Source organism: Protopterus annectens, chromosome 2.part0, assembly GCF_019279795.1.
Source record: "Protopterus annectens isolate FY-2018-M chromosome 2.part0, PAN1.0, whole genome shotgun sequence".
NCBI classification, from domain to species: domain Eukaryota; kingdom Metazoa; phylum Chordata; order Ceratodontiformes; family Protopteridae; genus Protopterus; species Protopterus annectens.
Window position 1 is genome coordinate 1,288,461,185 of NC_056728.1, and position 22,517 is coordinate 1,288,483,701.

The window sequence follows — 22,517 nt, forward strand, 5'->3', positions numbered from 1 at the left end:
AACTTTAAAAAACACGAAAATCCTTGGCAATTAACTACTCAGTATCAAAAATCAAAACTATGTAATGCGTAAAATATCAAAGCAGAAACGGCCAGGAAGTAACAGCATGTATAACAACCCTAGAAAACATAAAAATAAATGTAATAAGATAAGCTCTTTCACAATAAAATTGCTTCATCAGATCTTATTAAATTTATTTTTATGTTTTAAGCGAATTGTTAAAGGTGCTGTCACTTCCTGGCTGTGTTTCTGCTTTGGTATTTTGCACATTACAATTTAAACAGATGTTTAGTAGTTATCTGCAAAATGATTCAACCAGTACTTCCTCACTATGCAAAACACACTCATCTAAACAAAAAAAAGAGCCATAAATGAGACACCAGTAAATACATTCCAAAAGCTTTCAAGTGCTACATTTAAAGCTACCTCAAAACCTAGTTCACCATTTACTCCACACCCAGAACAACATAAAAAGCAGCACATACTTCACTATTTTGAGGAAAATTATTTGGATTTCCTATAGAGCTATACATAGTTATCAATACTCTCCAGGTATAAAGCCACCAGAAAAGTAAGCTCAGTCCCCAAACCAACCAAGTAACTGATAAAATAGCATTCCAAAATACAGACATGGTAAATCAAGTGGGATATTTTGATGTTTTTTTCTCATTGCATATGAAAGATACTATAGTAATTAGAGTCATGGAGCAAAGAAAACATCTCAAAACAGAGCCCCCATTTTCCACAATACAATGAAATATTCAGTGTTTATACTGGAAAAATATAAGGAGGTGGAACATTTATATTAGTAAAAAAAACAAAGAAAACAAAAAAAATTAAATGGTTCCATTAAAGCTCAAGTACTTCAACATAAGATTACTCCAACTAGCTAACAAAATCCATTTTAAAAGCTCGTATAGCATCCTGCATCCCTTGCTTCATCTTCTCCTTCCTACTAACCATAACAAATTTCAAAAATGCCTCAGTCAGATATTTCTAAATTCTATACACTGCAGTATAGTCATTTTGGAAGGATTTAATTTGAATTTGCTTAACTAAGACAAAACTGTCCTGCTTACCAAAATGGTGTCATCCAGCTCATTACAGAAAAAATAAGATTCATATTTAAATCAGACACTTGGCCAATCCTCGATCTCTTATTTAGCAGCATCCCTAGTAAAATCACATCCGTTGTTATGCTTTCTCCTTCAGTGAGTGACCATGATCCCATCATATGAATGTCAGTTTATCCTCCAGTCCACTTCCTCTTTAAAAAAATTATGCCTTTAGGTCCAAATTTCAAAATAATTTCCCAAATTTCTATCAGTTACATAAACTAGGAAGCAGTCATTACAACCATGTACCTCACTACAGTAGCTTCAACAATAATAGACAGACCTTCTTTTGCTTTTTCAAAATAAATACTTATCCAAGGTCACACTACTCATAAGAGTTAAACAAAACTTATGGATAATCAAAGGATTAACATCTCTTTGCAAACTGAAAAGACTCCTTTTGCAAACAATATCAAATATCATTGTTAGTGGAAAATAGGCAAAAATTCTTTATCTTAAGAAAAATATCAAAAAAAGGTATGCATACTACTTTTATATAAATCTTGACTCCATAATAATCAAAAACTTTCAAAACATTGTCTAGTCAAATAACAAGATACTCCTTTTATAAAAGTCTGCTAATGTATGACCCTATCTTGAATCCTCAGGAACCTTATCTCAAACAAACTTTGTTACTAAATTCAATAAACGTTCTCTCACTCTCAAACCAAACAATAACTAACACCATCCTGAATGATCTACGTTACCTCTTCCTTCTAGTTTAAGACAATAACAAAAAAAGAGACAAAGCAAAACATATTGAACAAATAATTTTCAATTCTGATAGAGATATAGGTGGGTAATATCCATGATTCTCATACCTGTGCAGCTCCAGCACCATTATACTCTTTGCCTAAATGTTATGCCATTGCCTAAGCTGCTGTGTCAAGGTCAACAAATGATTTCAGGTCAGTATCCATACTACCCACTTTAGGTAGAATTGTCAAAAAAAGTATGCACTCAGATAGGTTAATACATCCAAAAAAACAAATGGATGTCACAAACATGGAGTCTCATCTGGGAGAATGACTCTTACCTATATAAAAATCTAACACCTGTGTTTTTTATGGTTTACAATCAAAAGGCAGAAAGTCATTTGAAAGACAGGCACCTCTTCAAACATGGTAGGTACGACAGAATGTCAACATACAGTTGTACATCAGTTCATAAGATGTTCAAAAGACAGGGACACAAAGCATGGTTGACAATGGCAGCTTTTGATATTATTATCGACAAAACATTGTTGATGTTATTGCATCAACCATTGGACCTATTTAATATGCATGAGTTGAGGATATGCATCGGTAACATCACCGTTCGCACTTGTGAATGTTGCGTTTATGATAGTAATCCTTTTTTCACCACCACTGCGATCTTTGCCTAACAAGCAATTATAAAATCCTTTTCCTAAGTTGCCATGTTAGGGTCAGCAAATGATTTCAGACCAATATCTATATTACCCACTACAGGTAATTAAAAAAGAAAGTAGTATGCATACAACATAGTGAATACATTGAAACAAACAGAATGACCCCCCCCAAAAAAAAAACATGGATTTTATTCATTGCACACCCTCAGTGATAACATGATAAGGAACATGGACAAAAGGAACTTAACAGTGATAGATTTCATAGATTAAATGAAAACCTTTGAGCTGACAGAACATCCTGTTTTGCTTCAGTCTAATCACATCAAAAATAAGTAGCCAAACCCCTTAACTGGTTTAAAGATTTTCAACATAACAGAAGCTTTCAGTTGAGACAGAATCCAAAATGTCTTTCACAGCTCCTCTCATCAAAGGACTTCCTCAAGGTTCTGTTTAATATCTGTAGTGCTTTCCTCTTTTGTAGATAAACTACCTGCTAATCTGTCCATCTTCTCATTTGTTCTGTATAGTGACGCCATAATCATTTGTACATCTCACTGCTCACACTTATAAAAAATCAAACAAGACTTCCGAGATACAATATGAGTACAAAATAGAAGGTAGTCATAATCACAAAAATATGCTTTTTGGAACAAAACTAAAATCCTTCATAGTCCTACATGACTGGAAATATTCTACAATAGTCAAAAATAGTAGAGAAAACCAATCATTTCTAGTACCTTAACAGTTGCTTAGATCTACAACTAGAACTACAATAGCATGTAAAATAGTAAAAGACAAAACAAATAAATACATTTTCTATGCAAAGAAATTGTCCCACTTTTTACCCCAGCGGGTAAAATGACAACAGGAAAAGGCATCCTCTCTGGTAACTAGAATCCAGATTTCTGCAATTTTAGTCACCTCCAAAAATAACGATTTCCATTCAGATTGCCTTCAGGCATAATTTTTGGCAGTAAGTTTTATTTTATTTTTAATACCTTTATTAAATTATCACTCAAGACATAGCAACATGAAAATAAATTATTTTTTTTCATGTATTTTCTATTAGTTGTATGTTTTCTTTCTTTGTAACAACTACTATCCACTTCAGCATTACATAAATTGTTCAATATCTGGTTTCCCTTAAATTCTTACTCCTTCATTTTATTCCACATGTATTGTTCCCACAAATTCCAGTTATATATATATATATATATATATATATATATATATATATATATATATATAATTTTTTAAAGATCCAGCTTCCAGTTTTTTTTATCTCTTTAACAAATGTTCACTATTTTAGTTACAGTTGGTTTAGAGTTTGATTTTGATTTACTAGTAATCACTTTTTTGGCAGAGGATAGCATTAAACTTAATAAGGCCTTACTATGTCTAGACTTTTCAGATCTTGCGTCCTACATCTAAAGAATAGTTTCATAGTTACAGTAATTTGGCCCCCTAACATTTCTGACAGAGTAGTGTGTAGGGAAGTTTAAAGTCTGCCAACTCACTGCATTCCCAAATAACTCATGTTCCCACTTTCCCTCTCTTTCCCATTGCATTTCCAGGGTTTACTATATACCTAAGGAAAAATTATTTGAAGTCCGCTTGGGGTATTAATATATCTCTACAGACACATTGGAGAAAAAATTCTAAACCTCCCGTACTTTGTTGCATACTTGGGAGCCATACATATGTCCTCCCATTGTTCCTTTCTAAATTGCTTTTCCAGTCTTTCTTTCCAATCTTTTCTAACCTCCTCTGATTTATTCCTGTAGTTACAACGCAATATTTTATATCCCCTACTAATTATCCTTTTTTAGCAGCAGCTTCTGTTTCAGACTTGACTAAAGAGCTTGTCTTTCACTTATTACTCCCAATATCCCTTTCTATTTGCCTGGCAGGAAAGGCAGCCTCTGATATGAATTGACACAAGGCACATTTGCCATTCCATCACTATTGCTCCCCAAAGAGAACACTGCCATTCACTTTTCAAAATGCTAAATGGTTACTTTTCTAGCACAAAGCTGAACTACGAACTATGCTGTCTTATTTGAAAGTTATTCAACCTGAACTTATTCCCTGTCCTTGGCACCCAAATCTTCCAGTGTATCTTAAACTATATACCGAGGTCAAGCACTCTTGCGTTTCTCCTTTAAAAATACCCAGAGCTAAGCTTCACTGGACTTTCCTCTAGTGTTGGCCCTCAAACATGGGAATCACTCCCTAAAAAATAAAACAAACTAACTCACGCAAAATTCAGATCCTAGCTAAGAAGTCATCTTTTAGAGATGGTTCATGTACTTTCTTCCAATGTAACAGAATGACATAGCCCATTTTCCACAAAACTCTCAATATGACTCATTATGCCAAATATGTAATCTAGTCTCTCATGCAGACAAAAAAGTTTTCCACACATCATCAGATAAGTTTAATATCTCCTCACCCCATTTCATTCTATCGATCCATCACCTCTTTGTACACCTCACCTTTTCTTATCTCTTTTTTATGCTTTCTTCTACGTTTGGTATGTGTGTTTAGTGATGGTAAGTGCAAAGGGAATGTATGTATGTGTTTGTGAGTGGGGGGAGTTGGATTAGAGTAAGGTCTAGCTAAGGGGATAATCTTAGTGATGTGTATGTGTTTAATGTACATGATGTGTGTCTGAATGTATTGTGTAGTGGTACTATTAGGGAAATGTTTTTCTTACTGTAATATGCAGGGTTGGGGTTAGGGGCAGGGCTAAGTTTTAAGGATAGGGTTAGCACACATGAGTAGGATGGTGCAGGGGGGTGAATCCTGCCTCTTCTCTTAACCTCCACCCTACACATCATCTTATGAAATACCTTTTCCCCAACAATATCAATATTCAGGCAAAATATATTTTATGTTATTGTTACAGGGCTTTTTTTTAATTTACCAATCAGAAAAAGAGAGTGTTTGCCTGACTTTTTTGATTGGTTTACTGTCAGGAATTGATGAATGCAGGTATGGGATGATGTGCAGAATTCCAACTTTTTATTCTGAGTTATTGGTGTGTATGTTTATATAAATTACTCTCTCTCTTTCTCTCTCTATATATATATATATTTATATATATAGCAGACCGGAGTTCCACTGCGGCGACCCCTAACCGGGAAAAGCAGAAAGACAACAACAAATATCTATATAAATATATATATATATATATATATATATATATATATATATATATATATATATATATGTATATACACTCACACCCACAGGTCCACTTTGTAATTTAATTTCGAAATACTGAAATCTCAAATTTCAGTATTCCGAAACCACAAAGCCGAAAACCCAACCACAACTCAGAAACTCGAAAACACACAACCGTGAAATTCAAAATCCCGTACTCACGCTACACATACAGTGCACACATAAACATACACAACCCACCCACAATCAAACAAATTAATGTAAACTACATATAAGCAGGGGGCAAGCCCCCCTGCACCCCCCACACCCCCCAGTCATATATTCTAACTCCAAGATCGCACAAACAGTAACACAAGAGAAACTCACACACATCTTACTGTCCCTCAAACATACTTACACATACTAAACCCCTAACCAACATACTTACACACACATACTTACCAAAATTAAACCCAAGCATCCACATTCTATACCACCAGAAGCAGAAATTTGAAATATCCGTACTTTGGTATTTTGAATTTCACACTTCTGCCGGTTTCGGAAATGTGCGTATTTGGCTTTGTAAGTTCAAAATACTGAAATTCAAGATTTCAGTATTTCAGAATTACAAAGTGGACCCACAGCCACACACACAAGGATATATCTTTACATATACATATATACCCAAATGAGTGTGTGTGTTTCTGTGTATGTGTGTGTGTGTGTGTGTGTGTGTGTGTGTGTGTTGACTTCCATTGATTTAAATTCAAATTAGTCATCTTTCTTTAATTTGTGTGCTGTTTTATTGATTTTTTTTTGCATGGTTAACAGATCAGATCACATAACAATGCAGGTAAGGAATGTCTTTGTTATGTGCACTGTTGCATGATCTTGGATTAATTATGTTTATTTTTTGGGGGGAGTATTAGGGGTGCAGTGGGGGCTGTAGCCGTACACTGCAAATAGTGAGTTAGTGCTGAGTCTTAACTATGGAAGTGCATAGTGGAAACAAAAATCCAGAGAAACAAGAACAGCACACAGGTAAACCAGGCAGGATACAAAATGCAAAACAATAGTAAAAAAATCCAAAACCTGGAAATGTTGAGGTAAAATACAGCTTTTATTCTAAACATGAAAAAAATCACAAAGCTTTCGGGATCAACCCTTCATCAGTGTATAAAAAAAGAGATTGAATGCCTTCATTTAAATAGTAAATTCAAACCATAAGACTAATCACATGACACAATTGTATTAAGCGCTTCTGTTTAAAGAGATATATACAGGTAATATACAGGTAAAATATTGCTGAAAGTCAGTATAGCCATAAAATAAGTAAAAGATTTAACTAAGACCCATCCACACAAGATGTTATTTCAAAGTTAACTGTCTTCTTTTTAAAATAGGTTTAATGCTTACTGATGTATTTAAACCTGGGAAACAATCAGCTTCTAAAAGTGTGATCCATGAGTATTCACATACTTCTAAATCATTGTTAGGATCCCCCTTTTTTCTTTTGTCTGATGTCAATCACTCTAAAGTTAAATATATGTGTACTTCCTTTCTCCCTCAGATACTTACCCAAAGCATTAGTTGCTACCTCTTTATGTATTTCATATTTGTGTTCAGTAATTCTGTCCTTCAACCTTCTTGTGCATTTCCTTATGTAGAATGCCTGACACACCTTACAGCACGTCATATACACAATGGCAGCAGTATTATAAGTTGAAAAACACCTGAAAGTATATTTCTTCTTAGTGTAGCACCCAAAGAATGACTCAAGAAGGATAAAGCCAAATGAAACGTTTATGAAGCGCTTTTCTTCGGGTTCACTGACCCAACTTCCTCAGATAACAACCAAGTAATACGTACAAAGTTTAAATACTTTCAAAATATCATGTGATAAGATCATTTACATAATAAATTGCTTCAATATCAATTAACCACATAGTATCTCATTACATTCTTTAAACTACCTTGCTTTTAAAGTAATATCATAGCTAATAAAATGTTAAACAACTACAAAAACAAGTAAAAATAAATATTCACTACTTTTGGAAGAGTTAAAGCCATTCCTAATACAATTAAAAACCTCAAAAAACTCTCAAAAACAAATGATGTAATTTATGTTGACATACTTAAAACTTAGAAGCTTAATGAGATAGCTGTAAAGAATTGTTGAGTGTGTGTGTGTATACATACATATAACAACATAAATATATATATATATATATATATATATATATATACTTCACTAGTTTAAGGAATATATATATATATATATATATATATATATATATATATATATATATATATATATATATATATATATATATACTTTTTAAAATGATATATGACATGTAGGCAAGGTAGTTTGAAGAATGTAATGAGATACTATGTGGTTAATTGATAGTGAAGCAATTTATTATGTAAATGATCTTATCACATGACATTTTGAATGTATTTAAACTTTGTATGTATTACTTGATTGTTATCTGAGGAAGTTGGGTCAGCAAACCTGACGAAAAGTGCTTCATAAACTTTTCATTTGGTTTTATCCTTCTTGAGTCGTTCTTTGGGTGCTACGTTAAGTTGTTTCAGCAGTTACAGTATTTGTTTTTTCTATATTTCTTCTTAGTGCTAGGATGTATAAATTCACAACTTGTATTTATATCATCAGAGCATATACAACTATAACAAGAAAATGTACATTGTTTTCTACTTATGTTCAACTTTTTATTATTTTTAAGTCCTTATAGCATAATTTTTGTTTCAGATTTGGACAGCCATGATATGAGAACATGGGATCCTCCCCAACGATTCTAATTATCTCAGGCATATTTTTGCGAATACCCCAATTTTGTCTAATAATGTTCTTAAAACCCTCTGATCTATGATTATATGTCATGACATAGTGCATATTATTATATTTAATAGAATTATGACCAAAATTAACATGGCTAGTGTTACTAGAAAAGTGGGGTCCTGCTTTCCCTGTTCTTTCCATAATAACATCATCTGCTGTACATTTCAACAATGAGTTACTATAACCATAGCATTAAAATTCTCTGGGCATCATGTCCAGTTCCAACTTAAAGCTGGTCTCATCCATTAGTTGACTGGCTCTTAGCATTTTTCCTTTGACTATACCCTTAAACGTGTGTGTGGCATGCATACTATTCCTGTGGACATATCGGTTGGAGTGTATCTCTTTTCTACATATCGAAGTATTAATACCTCCACTACATTTACTTAGACTAACATCCAGATAATTTATTGTATCCACAGAAAACTGGGCTGTAAATTTCAAAAAGTTAGTGTTCTATTTAAATATTCTATATACACTTCAAGTTCAACATCATTACTAGCCCACAGGAAAAATATGGCATCCACATAGCATTTAAAAAATAATATTTTGTCATAAAAAGGATGCAGTTCACTATAAACAGTCTGCTCTTCCCAGCATGAAACAAAAATATTGCATATGTATTTGCCAGTGGGGTGCCCATCGCTACCCCATTTTTCTGTATGTATGTGCATTCATTAAACATAAACACATTATTAGTCAACACCACTTGTGCCAATTCATAAATTGTTTCTACTTCTCTACCAACCACGCCACATGTTCTACTTAGAAAGTCATGTAGTGCTTCTAGCCCATATTGTAGAGGTATCACAGTAAATAATGATTTCATGTCAAGAGTTACAAATAAAAATTCAACATTCTGATGTTCATTAAACCAGCAGTATAACTGTTGTAAAAAAAAAACCTTCGTATCTTTAATAAAACGTTTAACTTTCTATAAATATTTACTTAAAGTAACCTGTAAATAGTGAGAAATAGGTTCAATGACCCAGCTAGAACCCAATACAATAGGACGCATGGGTGGATGGGTTAAACTTTTATGAATTTTCGGAAGACCACACAAAACAGGTGTCATAGGGCACGGAACTGTAAAATAATTAAACAATTCAGTACTGATGTCATTATTAAGCTGCAGTTCAAAAATACACATATTACTTTGCTTATACATTTAAATACTTCTGCTGGAGGGACTTCAACAAAACTATCAAAGTCTCTCAAAAATTCAAGCATAAGCATATTATACATATCTATCAAAAGAACAATTGTACCACCTTTGTCAGCCTGATTAATAACAATATCATTATTTTGTAATTTCTCAAGAGCTTGAAACTCAAACAAGGAAAGGTTGTATTTCTTTTTTTCAGATTTCATATAACAGTTATGTTATGTCCCTTTCACGTGCCCCCATAAGTGCATTTAAAATGGGACAATTCACTGGTATAAACATGCTATGTATTTTACATACCTGTGTAGATAAATTTCAGACTCACATTCCTTATAAACAGTCTAAGGTCAGGCAGGACTGTTACTACACTGTCCACATTAGATGGAATAAAACCTATACTTTTATTCAAAAGTTATAACTCAGCTTCAGTTATTTGAAAGGAAGATAGATTAACAACAGAAAATTCACTCAGTTCTTTTTGCTGTGAGCCCTGCTGTGGGTCACCAGTCCTCGGCTTCGCCACCTGTTGGACTGCTGACCTTGAGTCTGCTTCCTAGCCCTCGAATTGCCCCTGTCCTTCTCTCGGTTCTTTGATGTATTCCATACTACCTGCTCCACTTTCTCTGGCAATGTAATAGTAATTGGAGTCTTCTGCTGAAAATCCTGATTCTGCTGACCTTTTGTTATACACTGATGAAGGGTTTACTCCTGAAAGCTTTGTAGAAATTTCCCCTTACTTACACAATCGTGCAGTCTTGATGTCAGTATGTTTAAAAATACAGGGATGTGGAAGTACATGTTAGATTGCAGATTTTTAGATTCATAGGCTGTTACCAGGCTAACAACCTGGGAGCCTTTCTAAACCTAGCCAAATTTTCTCTAACAAATAATGAAGTCTTGTATCCAAATAAGGCATTGAGGGCCAGGCATTTATACACTACATCAGTCCATAAGGAACATAGGTGCCAAGCCCAGAGTAAATTTCCTATTTCCCCATCTACTTGTCTAGGTTCTTCTTAAACTGGGAGGTCGGCAAACTCAGCTTCATATGGATGGGAAGCCTGTTCCATAAGAAAGGCCATCTCTGAGACACATATCTGTCTGTACAGTATGTTCTGTTTAAGTCACAGACAAAATCCAGGTCCCTAGACCTTGAATTTCTGGTACTCTTTGACTTACGAATATATAGGAGATTTGTAAGAGTTGGATTTGTAAATGCCTTGTAAGCCAGCCATAGATCACCCCTCAGCAATCTGTAGGAAACTGAGTAGAGGGAAAGGGTTTTAAGGTGTTCTGCATTTGGCAGGTTTGTTATGCCTTGTATTCTTTTTGTAAGAAAACTTTGAAGTCACTCTAGTTGCTGCAAATGCATGGTCAGGAACATACCAAATGGAGCATTGTACTCTAAGATTGTTCTGATAAGGGCAGACTACAGTCGAATAATTACCTCTTTGGACATAAGTGCTATGGCCTTTCTTATATGTTGCTCAACATAAAAGGATCTCCTCACCACTGCAGCCACATGGTAGTTGAAGATAAGACTACTGTCTATGTGTGTATCCAGATTTCTGACGATTGGGTCAGCACTTACAAGTGTATCATCAATATTTTAATTAGCCAGGATGGTTGACTTCTCAAAGGGTACAATTATGCTTTTCTTAGCATTGAGTTTAAGATGATGGCTTTGACACCATTTGTTAGTTAGTGATAGACCTTCTTGAAGAATGCTAATGTCTGTGGGGAAGTTGATGATAACCCCCAGCTTGCAAACTTAGTCAGCCATAAACCTTCAGCATTTGCTTCCATTTCAGAGAAATAGATGCTAAAATGGGGCAGGCCTGTTACCAAGCCCTGGGGGATTCCACTAGTGACTGGTCTTTTGTTGGAGATGGCCTTACCTATTTTGGCCTGCTGGATCCTATCAGTGAGCTAGTTGGCTATCCAGGAGTTGATAAAAAGGATTATACCTAAATTATTGTCCTTGTCTATAATGCCTGAATGAGATACTGTATCAAAAGCCTTGGCCTGGTAGAGGTACGCTGTTTGCACAGTCTTACCTTCAACCAGTGCTTTGCTGACCCTCTCAAAAAAGTCCACCAGATTTAATAGGCATGACCTTCCTTTAATAAAGCTGAACTGTGATGGGGCCAATATTTACAGGTTACCTATGTCCTCATTTATCATGTCCATGATGATTCTTTCCATGGCTTTACATATGAGGCAGGTAAGACTTATGGGCCTGTAGTTACCCAGATCAGTGGTTGGGGCTCCTTCGTGCAAAAAATGACTGTAGACATCTTTCATTCCTTGGGCACAAAACCTGACAGAAGGCTACAGTTGAAAAGTGATTCAAGTGGACCAGGCAGGTCATGTTTTATGCTATTTATTAAACATCCCAGGATGTTATCAGGGACCATTGATGCAGTGTTTTTGGCCTTGGAAAGTGCACTGATGACCTTTTCCCTAGTAATGGTTGGGGGGGTTGTATTATGTGCTATTTCCTTTGGACTACCAGTGGGGGAGTTGGGGTACAAAGCTGAACTGAACCTGCCAGAGAAAAGGTTGGCAGTGGCCTCCATAGGTTCATAGATTAGTACTAAGCTAACTGCCCTTGCGAGTCATTTTAAGCCTAGCCAATTATCCCTTGTGAGATTCAAACCCTGTACCTTGTGTTTGTAAGGCAAACACCTTAACCATTAGGCCAACCTCCCAACCCCCCCCCCAGGAAAACCATGCTACTTATAGCAATGTTCTAGAGTCCCTCACCATTCAACCCAATACAATATTCATGGTGGATCTCAACACTCCAGTTCAGTGTGGCTGATGCCATTTATAATAAGTTCTGTTCACTGTTGTGTATTTCCTGTGAGGTTACGGACATAGCTGTAGAAAGCTTTGTGATTGTCCTTTGCCTGAGAAGCTAATTTTCCCCTTCAGATTTAGCCTTTGAAGTATTAATTAATCCTCTTAGCTGCCTGTTTAGATTGGTCAGGTGTTTTTTAGTATGTATGGGTTTGTTCCTCCTATGCTCGGCCATGATTTTTTTTCTTTTGTTGTATAACCATTTGATATTGTTAATTAGAGGTGGTGTAGGATTCCCAATCTATAGAGGGGTAGTTGAGATCCACCATGAATATTGTATTGGGTTGAATGTGAGGGACTCTAGAACATTGCTATAAGTAGCATGATTTTCCTGGGATGTGGAGGGGTTACCTACACGTTGCAAGGATGTGGTACAACACCCAGTTTACCGTGAGTTGCACATGTATGAGATTCAGTGGGTCATGTACTTTAACTAGTCTGGATGTGAGATTGGTCTTAATATAGACTGACACTCATCCAGCTATAGTTCTCTCCTGTGCAGTAGCTGGTCTAAAGGTGCGAAAGGCATTATAACCTTAGATTGCTGGGGTACTCTCAGCAACTTTAAACCATGTCTTCATTACTGCACAGATGCCTACACTCTCCAGGGAGAGGAAGACTTGCAGGGAGTGGAGATTCTTGTTAAGACTTCTAGCATTGAGCAGTACCACCTTCAGATATTTTTTTCATTGGTTAAATAAATTTGGTAGACTTATCATTTTGGCATTGCCTAAAAAGGCACTATGGGGGTGGAAAAGTTCTTTGCTGATATCCAAAAGCCTACAGGGAATAAGTGATGACCATTTCTGGCAAAACAGCATGGTCTGTCAACCATGTCCTCCCAGGTCATGGAATATTTTACCCCCCCAAGGCAATTTGTTAAAGTCAATCGTTTTCTCTTGGTAACTTGCCATCATCATTGGAGACGGTAGTATGCTGCTCAGTGCTAGGGTCATACCTGCCTGAGATATATAATCAGAGAGCTCAATCATGTTTTGCTTCATATAGTCAAGGGATGTATGTCTCAGGTCATTAACACCCACATGGACAATGACAGAGTCATACTGTTACCCGTGGTTCACTGGCCATAGTCCCTGTGTGACTTGATGGATCCCAGCCCAAGATAGGTAGCTAACTATGACTCTCCTATGACTCCTTACTCAGTCTGGTCAGGAGAACATTGGTATCCCCTTCATAAACTTCATTTTTGTTTTTTTTATTGCTCCATTCAATAAGGCAAGAATTCAGTTACTTTATTTCACTTGTATGGTTCTCCCTAAAGGTGTTTTGAAAGTGTCTTTACTGGCACGTTTATGAACGGGCTGTAATTAATGATCAGAATTGGTTGAATTAGCTATACATTGTAGATTGTGTCACACACGTGTAGGCAAAGCTGGATCCCAGTTTGGAGGAAACAACTGTGCATGGTTTTGGGGACTATTGCTTCTACTCACTTATGAATGATCACAGAGTTAGAGTATATTTATATATTAGTTAAGCAGGTGTGAGGGCTTGATCCCTACATGAAGGTGAAATGAAGCCTGTCTTCCTTCCTTCAACAATGGTTTCTTTGAACAGCATAGGTATTATTTTATATAAGGTTTCAGTGAGTTTTTTTCTCAAGTGATTGTTGATTATATCTCAGTCACTGGGTAATCACTGGGTTATACAGACCAATCGAGCTCAATGGCAGCTCATGGCGTCAGACTGCAGCTCCCCCAGCTGTATGAAGAAAAAGAAAAAACACAACTTGCACAATAAAATATTTTTTTTAACTAAAAAAACTGGCTGACTTGCTATAAAAACAAGTCCGACTGACTCGTAAAGTACCGGAACTTGAACTGTGCATGCTCATTGAGTTCTTTTTTTTTTTTTCTCTATAAGCTTGGACTGTCTCAGACTGCTGTAGAGGCAGTCCGGACTATGGAGAGTTCTGCATCAGTGTATGATGCCCAAAAGTCTGTGCGGGAACCGCACAGTAAAGTGGAAGGGGGGCAGACTGCCACATCCGCAGTCACGTACGTGACATGAATGGCAGGATGACTACTGATTGGTTCTCGCTCTCTTTCTGAAAAAGAGAGCGAGAAACAATCAGTATTACCAGGCATCTCAGGACAGGACAGGTACTTTTGCTTACTTGCAGTTACAGTATGGTACACGGGTGCTAGTGCTGCCTATTGCTAATTATCTATCTCATCTCTGACTTTCTTTGGGTGCTCACTTGCTACGGGGAGGAAAGATTTCTGGATTTCATCCTGAGTGAGTCCTTAACTAGCAGCCAGTTACTTAAAAAAGCCTTCCGGTCAGAAACGGACAGTCTCAGTCAAACTCATACTTCACTCATTATTTTGAGGTGTGTATTTGTTTGTACTTATGTTTGTGACAAAGGGCAAAGAGCTTAATAATGAGGGACAAATGTCAGGAAGGTCTGGACACATTTTATTTATTGGCATAGAAAATGACTGTGCTGTAATACAATGGTCTGCTGCATGCATTTTCTGAAGAATATTAGTGCTGCTTAATGATCGCATCTGCACCATTTTGCTACAGCAAACTTCATGAGGCGATAGATTGTGTTCTGGCAAAATCGGGGGCAGTGTAAAGATTTATGGTACAAGTCAATGGCAAATACAATAGAAACAAACTGGTTTGCTGCTTTAGTGAAATTCAAGGTTACTGTGATCGCACTGCATGCTTGCACTAGTTATCAAATACTTTTAACAAGGTAAACTTCTTAAAGGTAGTAAAACAAATGCTTGTGCGCTTGTTATTGTACAAACTCAAGTGAAATACAATTTTCACACGAATACATTCCTATTTTTTACTGATACTTATAGTGAGTGTAAATAAGCTGAGACGTATGACAGAGAGGTATGGGCCTAGGTGTCTGTAATAATATTCCAGTCATCAACTGATCAGTTTTGCAGGGTATGTACTGACTATAGTGATATAACAGCAAAGAGCTTGAAGTGTGCTTGTTGCAAAGGTCAGCTGGGTACATACATGCTTGGACAGTTTCTACATCATAATGAAACAGGATGTGTGTCTTTCCCAGTCGGCCATTTCCAGGAATTAGATTCATAGTTTCATATGTGTATACTGTGCTTTCTGTCATGCAGGTCATTAACTGCCTAGCCACTCCAAGCCCTACTGCTTGCTCCCTCTATCCATAAAGGTTTGAAGAGTTAGAATGGGGTGAAGTAATGGATACTAATCCACTCTTCCAGGCTGTATTTAAAATGTGCTGACAGCTTATTCCTTTGGAAAGAGATCTGTTGGGAGAAGATCTCTGTCCTGACAACAGGTTTTGTTAATATTACTGGAGAGATTTACATCATTAGGAGGGGTATTGGTAATGCTACCTGTTTTAAGAACATGTAAAAGTCAAATTGAAATGGTTGTTTGCGGTCTTGAAAGCCAAGCAGTTGTCATGTAGAAGTCTGTAGGAGATAGAGTGACAGAACTATTAGACATTCTGTGTAGTGAGCTCGCACCTGAGATTTTCTTGGTGAGGAAGCACTGTGTGTTTTTTCTGCTTCTGAAACATACCAGAAGAGGGCCTTAGTGTTAAGTGACATAAGAAAAATCATTAAAGACTGAAGTTAGAAAGTAATGACAGACATTGGAGTTTCAGACTTCATATACCCTTCAGAAAATTCATGCTAATGCAAAACCTGTTATTCTATCAACTTTCTAAGTTTGTAAGAGAAATATTTAAACATTGTCACTATTTTTGGTCCTTTGTCGCACTTTTATACATGTTTTTCATGTTTTTTCCAGATTTCTTGCTCTGAGGTTGAGAGGTATGACAAATGTGTCAGGGCCATCATAGTCAGCCAGAGACATCTCAAATTGTGACATACTTGTTGCACCCCACTCCCCCCATATAGTGACTCTGGATGTGTCCAAGCAAGGCAAGGAGCAGTTATGCAGTGTAAGTGTGCAGAGTATCCTGCCATCCAAGGTAGACAAGTACTACAGTGGCTTTTCATCTGTCCTCGCTTGATTTTGCAGAATGTTCTGGTTTTCTGTCACATTTTATACTGTTGATTTATACTTCTTATTCAGAAAAGGCATGCTGTTGCAGTGCCTGTTGCTTTGTGTTTAAGTAGCAATGCTTTCATAACCATCAGGTAAGCTTGTCTGAGATTGTAAGATGCAAGTAAGCTTTAATAAGCATACTGTTAAAGAATTGCCAACATTGAAAGCCTTTTTGTTGTTGCCATGCAGAGAATACTTACATAACTAGATAATGTATAAGCCTTGGGTATTGAAATACATATGACAGCATCTGTAATAAAGGACAGGATTATAGCATTTTAAGAAGCTCATTACCTTTGTTGGAGACTTGCAGTCATCTTTGCAGGCTTTACCCGTAAACTAAACAGAATGGCAATCTATCATGTGTGGTCCATAACCTGTGCAGTAATCCATTAAACAAATTATCTTGAGCTTGTTTCTTGTTTGCTGTTCATTTTTTACTTTGATCGTGTTTTTCACATGAAACAAGTAGATAGTTGTTGTCAGGCAGCAGGTCTTTTTTGGATAAGAAACATTTTTACAAGTGGGGGTATCACAGAGATTGCTACTTTCAGCATGTTACTTGGTACTTTTATAAAGCTGAATATAAATTATAATTAGAACTGCAGTGCAAGGAGAAGTGGTTTGAGTTGAGTGCTGCTTGTTTTTCTTATACTTGACTTTGACTGACATTCCAGTAATGTTTTTAAAAAGTAATTTTTTTTTATGCCTTGCAACCTTTTTGTTTCCATCTAGATATTAAGTAAGCTGTCATGCAGCCAATACATTGAAATATTTTTTTTCTTCTGCACTTCATTTTGTCTTGATTGGACTCTTATAATGACGGTTTGGCACCTAGGGCAGCGTATTTAATTAAAATTCCAATTTTTGTGGTTTTGAGCATAGTTCCTCCCCTTTCTAGTTGGCCACGCCTCTTCTGATTGGCCACACCCATTCAGTTGTCTCCTGCAGCCTCCCTTTGATGTGAAGTCACCAGCCGCCACTGATCTAGCTATGTATACATTAGATGGTGAACTAGCCTGCACCGGGGGGTGTATAATATAAAAGCAGAACAGGCCTTTTTAAGCAGCTAAGTCAGAGTGAAGCAGTAATCCATAGTGATTACGAGGTGAGCAGGCTGCCTGTGGCAGTACTTGTTAGCTTCTATCAATAAGAAAAATAGATTTGTTACCTTTTAAGGCCCTGAGACAATTCTGAGAATGAATACCCAAAAAAGGTATAAATGAACAGAGGAGGCAGTTTGCACATTTCTAAGGTTTTGAGTAGAATTTAGGCTGTGTTTGGGAAACTGTTGTCATGAGGAGAGAATTGAAACTGTGCTTGAAAAGGTGTTGTGCTGTGAAACAGGGACACCACCTGCCTGCACAAGACACTCATTGAAAGATGGAGACTCTTAAGAGTATTGAAATCTGATATGAGCTGTAACAATGAGTTTTACAATGATACACTGGAATGTATCTTAAGAGAACCTATTTATGCACACATAGGCATCTTAACTGATCTAGACCCCACCCAGTTTGTTTATGTTAAGGAAAGACACATTTCCTAAACATAGAAACTTCATTGAACAGCTTATAGAGTCTGTCGTGATGGTGACTATATGCACACTGCCTATCTTTTTTTCTTTCTTTTTTGTAGGTTTATACTGTTGTTTTTTATTGTGAGTATTTGATCAAAAAATAACACAATTACATTGATTACCATTTTCTACAGTCTTCAAGTATCATACATCTCTCTCTCTCTCTTGATATATTCCAATAATTAACTCTATTTTACAGTTTAACACCTTTATACGCAGATAATAATTTTTAATCCTCTGCCTGCATTCATGCTGTATATCCAATTCCCACTTCTTTCTGTTGTAGTACCAATAGAACTCTGCTTTTACTTTGCTTTTTAACTTAACACATCCCTCAGAAACTATTTACACATCTGCCCACATCCTCTTAACTTATTATGTTCCTCTTATCTCAACGTCTCTTTTATGTGCACCCATTTTTTTTCATATCTATTCTTCATCTGACTATCATCCTAAAGTTATTCCTCTTTGCTGCTTACATTTTCCTTCCACACCCCCCCAAATCTTCCTGTGCCTCTTATTTTCCATTTCACCCTTTCCCATCCTTTCCAATTTTTCTAAATCCTCCAATTTTCAGTTATCTCCTCCACTTTGGTCTCCTCCTCTCTCTTCCATTTTCTCATAATTCCTTTCTTACTTATTGTCATTATCTTACCTACTATCACTTTGCATTTTGCTACAATCCATTTTTCCTACCCTAATAACCAAAGTTCAAGAGACATTTCAGTTTTTCCCCTACCAGCTTCATTAACAGTCCTTCCAATTCTTTATTATCTGCCACCAGTTTTCTACACACCCAAAAATATGTCCAAGTTCCTCTTTGCATCTTTGCATATCCAACATGTTTCCCCTACCCTTCAACCACTCTGTCCAGCGAGTAGAAGTATTTATACAGACACTTCCACACAAAGATTTTAAAGCTTCTTGCTTTACTAAAATCACACCATTAACCTACTTCAGTCTGAGTTCCCAAAGTCTTTTTTCATTGAGTTTTCTGGATTGTACTCTGCTTTTGTCTTTCTTCCACTAAAGCCACTCTTTACCTACCCTTAACAATCCTCTGTTAGCTTTCCCTTCTAACCTTATACCGTCTATTTCCTGGATCAGTCCAGGCATCGCTTTCCTGTCTCTCATGTCTATTCTCATTATACTCCACTTACGTACTACTCTTTTGTAATTCCATTTTAATGTCTCCCTCAAGTGATATTCATGTCAAATCAATTCCCACCACTTAACTCTTTGGGACATTAGTATTTGGGACCATTATCACACTTCTTTTTGTCTAATCTTCCACCTCCATGAGTTGTTTTTTTGTCTCTTTATCCCTCCTAGCCCCCCTATCATGAGTACACTGTCCTTCCATAACACCATATCTTCCTCCTGCCATCTGCTTTTAAAATTATTCTGAGCTTCGTTAAACCACTCTGCACTTGTAATCGCATTACCTGCCCATGCCTCTTGCTTCTTTCTCTCCCCAAGTACTCTTTTCCAGTCTGATTCATACTCTTCAATGACAAGCATTAAGGCACTTGCTACAAATGATGCCCAAATGCTAATCTTTACATCCACTACTCCCAGACCTCCGAACTCATTTGCATAGTCAACATACTCCAACTCATTCTAGCTTCCCATTCATACTCTTTAAACATTGCTTTACTTTTTCCAAAAACATTATTATCATTGTCCTGCATACTCAGACTAAGACATTTTGCACATTTGTGACCTTTGTATCCTTTGAGCCATATCTGGTACTAATACTTTCCATTTTGTAACAGTTGTTCTGTTTTATTAAATAACTTTTCAAACGTGATTTTCGTCATTGCTTCTACTCGATCCATTGACAATATCCATAGGTATCCCATCTGATCCACCCCCAAATCTTCTCCTAGTTGCTTTTCTCTCCTTCTCTCCATTTACTTTCATTGCCTTCATTTTTGCTTTTGTTATCTTTGTATTTCCTTTCCAAATTCCTCCAGCAACTGACATATACTTACTTAAAGTTAATAAGATTTCATCTGCATATAAAGCAATCTTTGTCTTGGTATTCCCATTTATACATTTTTACATCTGACTTTCTTATTGCTTCCGGTAAGGGTTCAATATAAATTGTTAACAGGAGAGGGGATAGTGGGCACATCTCCCTAGTACTTCTTCTTATATCTGGCTTTCCTTATGACCTCAATCCGATCTTTGCATTTGTGCTCGACCCTATATATAAATCTTTCAATTATCTTACCCATTTTTCTGGAACCCCCTATGTTTCCAGTACCCTATCATATAATGCCAATTAATTCTGTCGAGTGCCTTTTCTATATCCAGTGATACTAATGTTAATTCACTTCCCCTCTCTTGTGCATCCCATAACATCAACAACATTTGCTAATGTTCTCACCAGTTCAACATCCTCTCACAAATCTAGTTTGATCATCTTTTATAATTCTCTTCAGAATTTTCACTACTGATTCTGCTAGTATCTACATAAAAAATGTATTATTATGATTGAATATAGATTTGGGCTTATATGATGCTGGGCTTAATGGAGCTTTTCCCTCTTAATGTACTATTGATATTATTGCTTCTTTACACAATTCATTTTAATATTTTGTTAAATAATACTGACCACCTGGCATTAATTATCCCCTTGTTTAATTTCCAAAAGCCTGTGGAAATCCCATCACTACCAGTATTTTTCCCCTTTGCCATATTTCCAAATGCTGTCTCCAGTTCTTCCCTTGATTTTATAGGTGCATAGATGTATACTAGGCTAACAACAACTAAGCCCTTTATAAGTCTACCCGTGCAACCCAAATGTGACCTGCAAGCTTTGTTTTAGACATTTATATAGGGCATGATTTTTGACTATGGCATTATTTATTGGCTGCCTATGTCCATCAGAGACATAGGCATTAGATCAGGAGTGAATTTCTGATTTTCTATCCAGTGGTCCAAGTTATATTTAAAGATATTTATCGTATCACTGAGTGTCAGTATTTCGAATCCATACCAGTGGGAGCAGCTTGTATCGTTGGTTTATTATATTTAAAGAGGGTTAGGGAGAGATTTTGTTTCCCATGAATTGGGAGCCTATTCCAGAGAATGGGAATTCTTTGAGATACATATCCATCTCTCCAACATGTCCTATTTATGTTGCAAGATAAATGTAGGTCTTTGGATCTAGTAGTTCTGATGCTGTTTGTTTTGCAAATATGCAAGCAGTTCATTAGAGTAGAGTCCAAGGATACCTTGTAAGCCAGGCATAGACTGACTCTCAGTAGTCTGTAGGAGATGAAGTACAGAGATAGAAGTTTGAGATGATTCACATAGGACATTGAATTTATGCCCTGTATTCTTTTTGGCAAGGAACGTTTATGGACTTTCCAGTTTCTGCATGTGTCTGGTCAGGTACATACCAAAGGGGGAATTTTACTCTTACTAAAAGTTGAGCAACACGGAATGATTTTCTTACTATATGTTGGTCAAAGGCTAGATTACTATTTACATGAGTTCCCAGATCCCTGACTAGTGAGTCAACTTTTAGGAGTGTTTTATCGAATATGTAGTTTCCAGGGGTGACTGACTTCCCAAAAGGTACTATAATGCATTTTTTATCATTGAGTTTTAAGTCATGGCTTTGGCACCAGTCAGTTGTATGTGTTAGACCTTCCTACTGGGTGTTGCATCTTGGGAGGATTTCATGACTGCTCCCTGTTTGCAATCATCTATAAACTTGGTCAGCCAGAGGCCACTGACATTGACTTTGACTTTCAAGAAGTAGATGCCAAAGAGGAGTGGGCTAAGCATGGAGCCCTGAGGGACTCCATTGATGACTGGCCTCTTTCTGGAGGTGATCTCATTGATCCTAATCTCCTGGATCCTATCTGTGAGCCAGTTGGCTATCCAATGTGTTATATAGGGGTTTAAGGCTAATTCTGTAAGTTTGTTAAAAATGCCTGAGAGGGGTATTGTATCAAATACCTTAGCCAGATCAAGGTATGCAGTATGCACTGATTTACCCACATCCATTGCTTTGATGACTTTTTCAAAGAAGTCCACCAGGTTCAGTAAGCATGATCTTTCTTTGATGAAGCCATACCTGGGCAGATCTAGTGTCTGGAAGACTCCAATGTCTTTGTCAGTCATTTCCACAATAATTCTTTCCATGGCTTTGCAGATAAGACTAATCAATCTAATGAGTCTGTAGTTTCTGAGGTCTGTTGATAGTCTGCCCTTGCGAAGGGGGATGACGATTGCAGTCCTCTATTCTCAGGACACAAAGCCTGTTTTGACTTTGAGACTATAGTTGAGTAGTGACTCCAGTGGCTGTGATAAGTCATATTTGACACTATTCAAGAGGTATC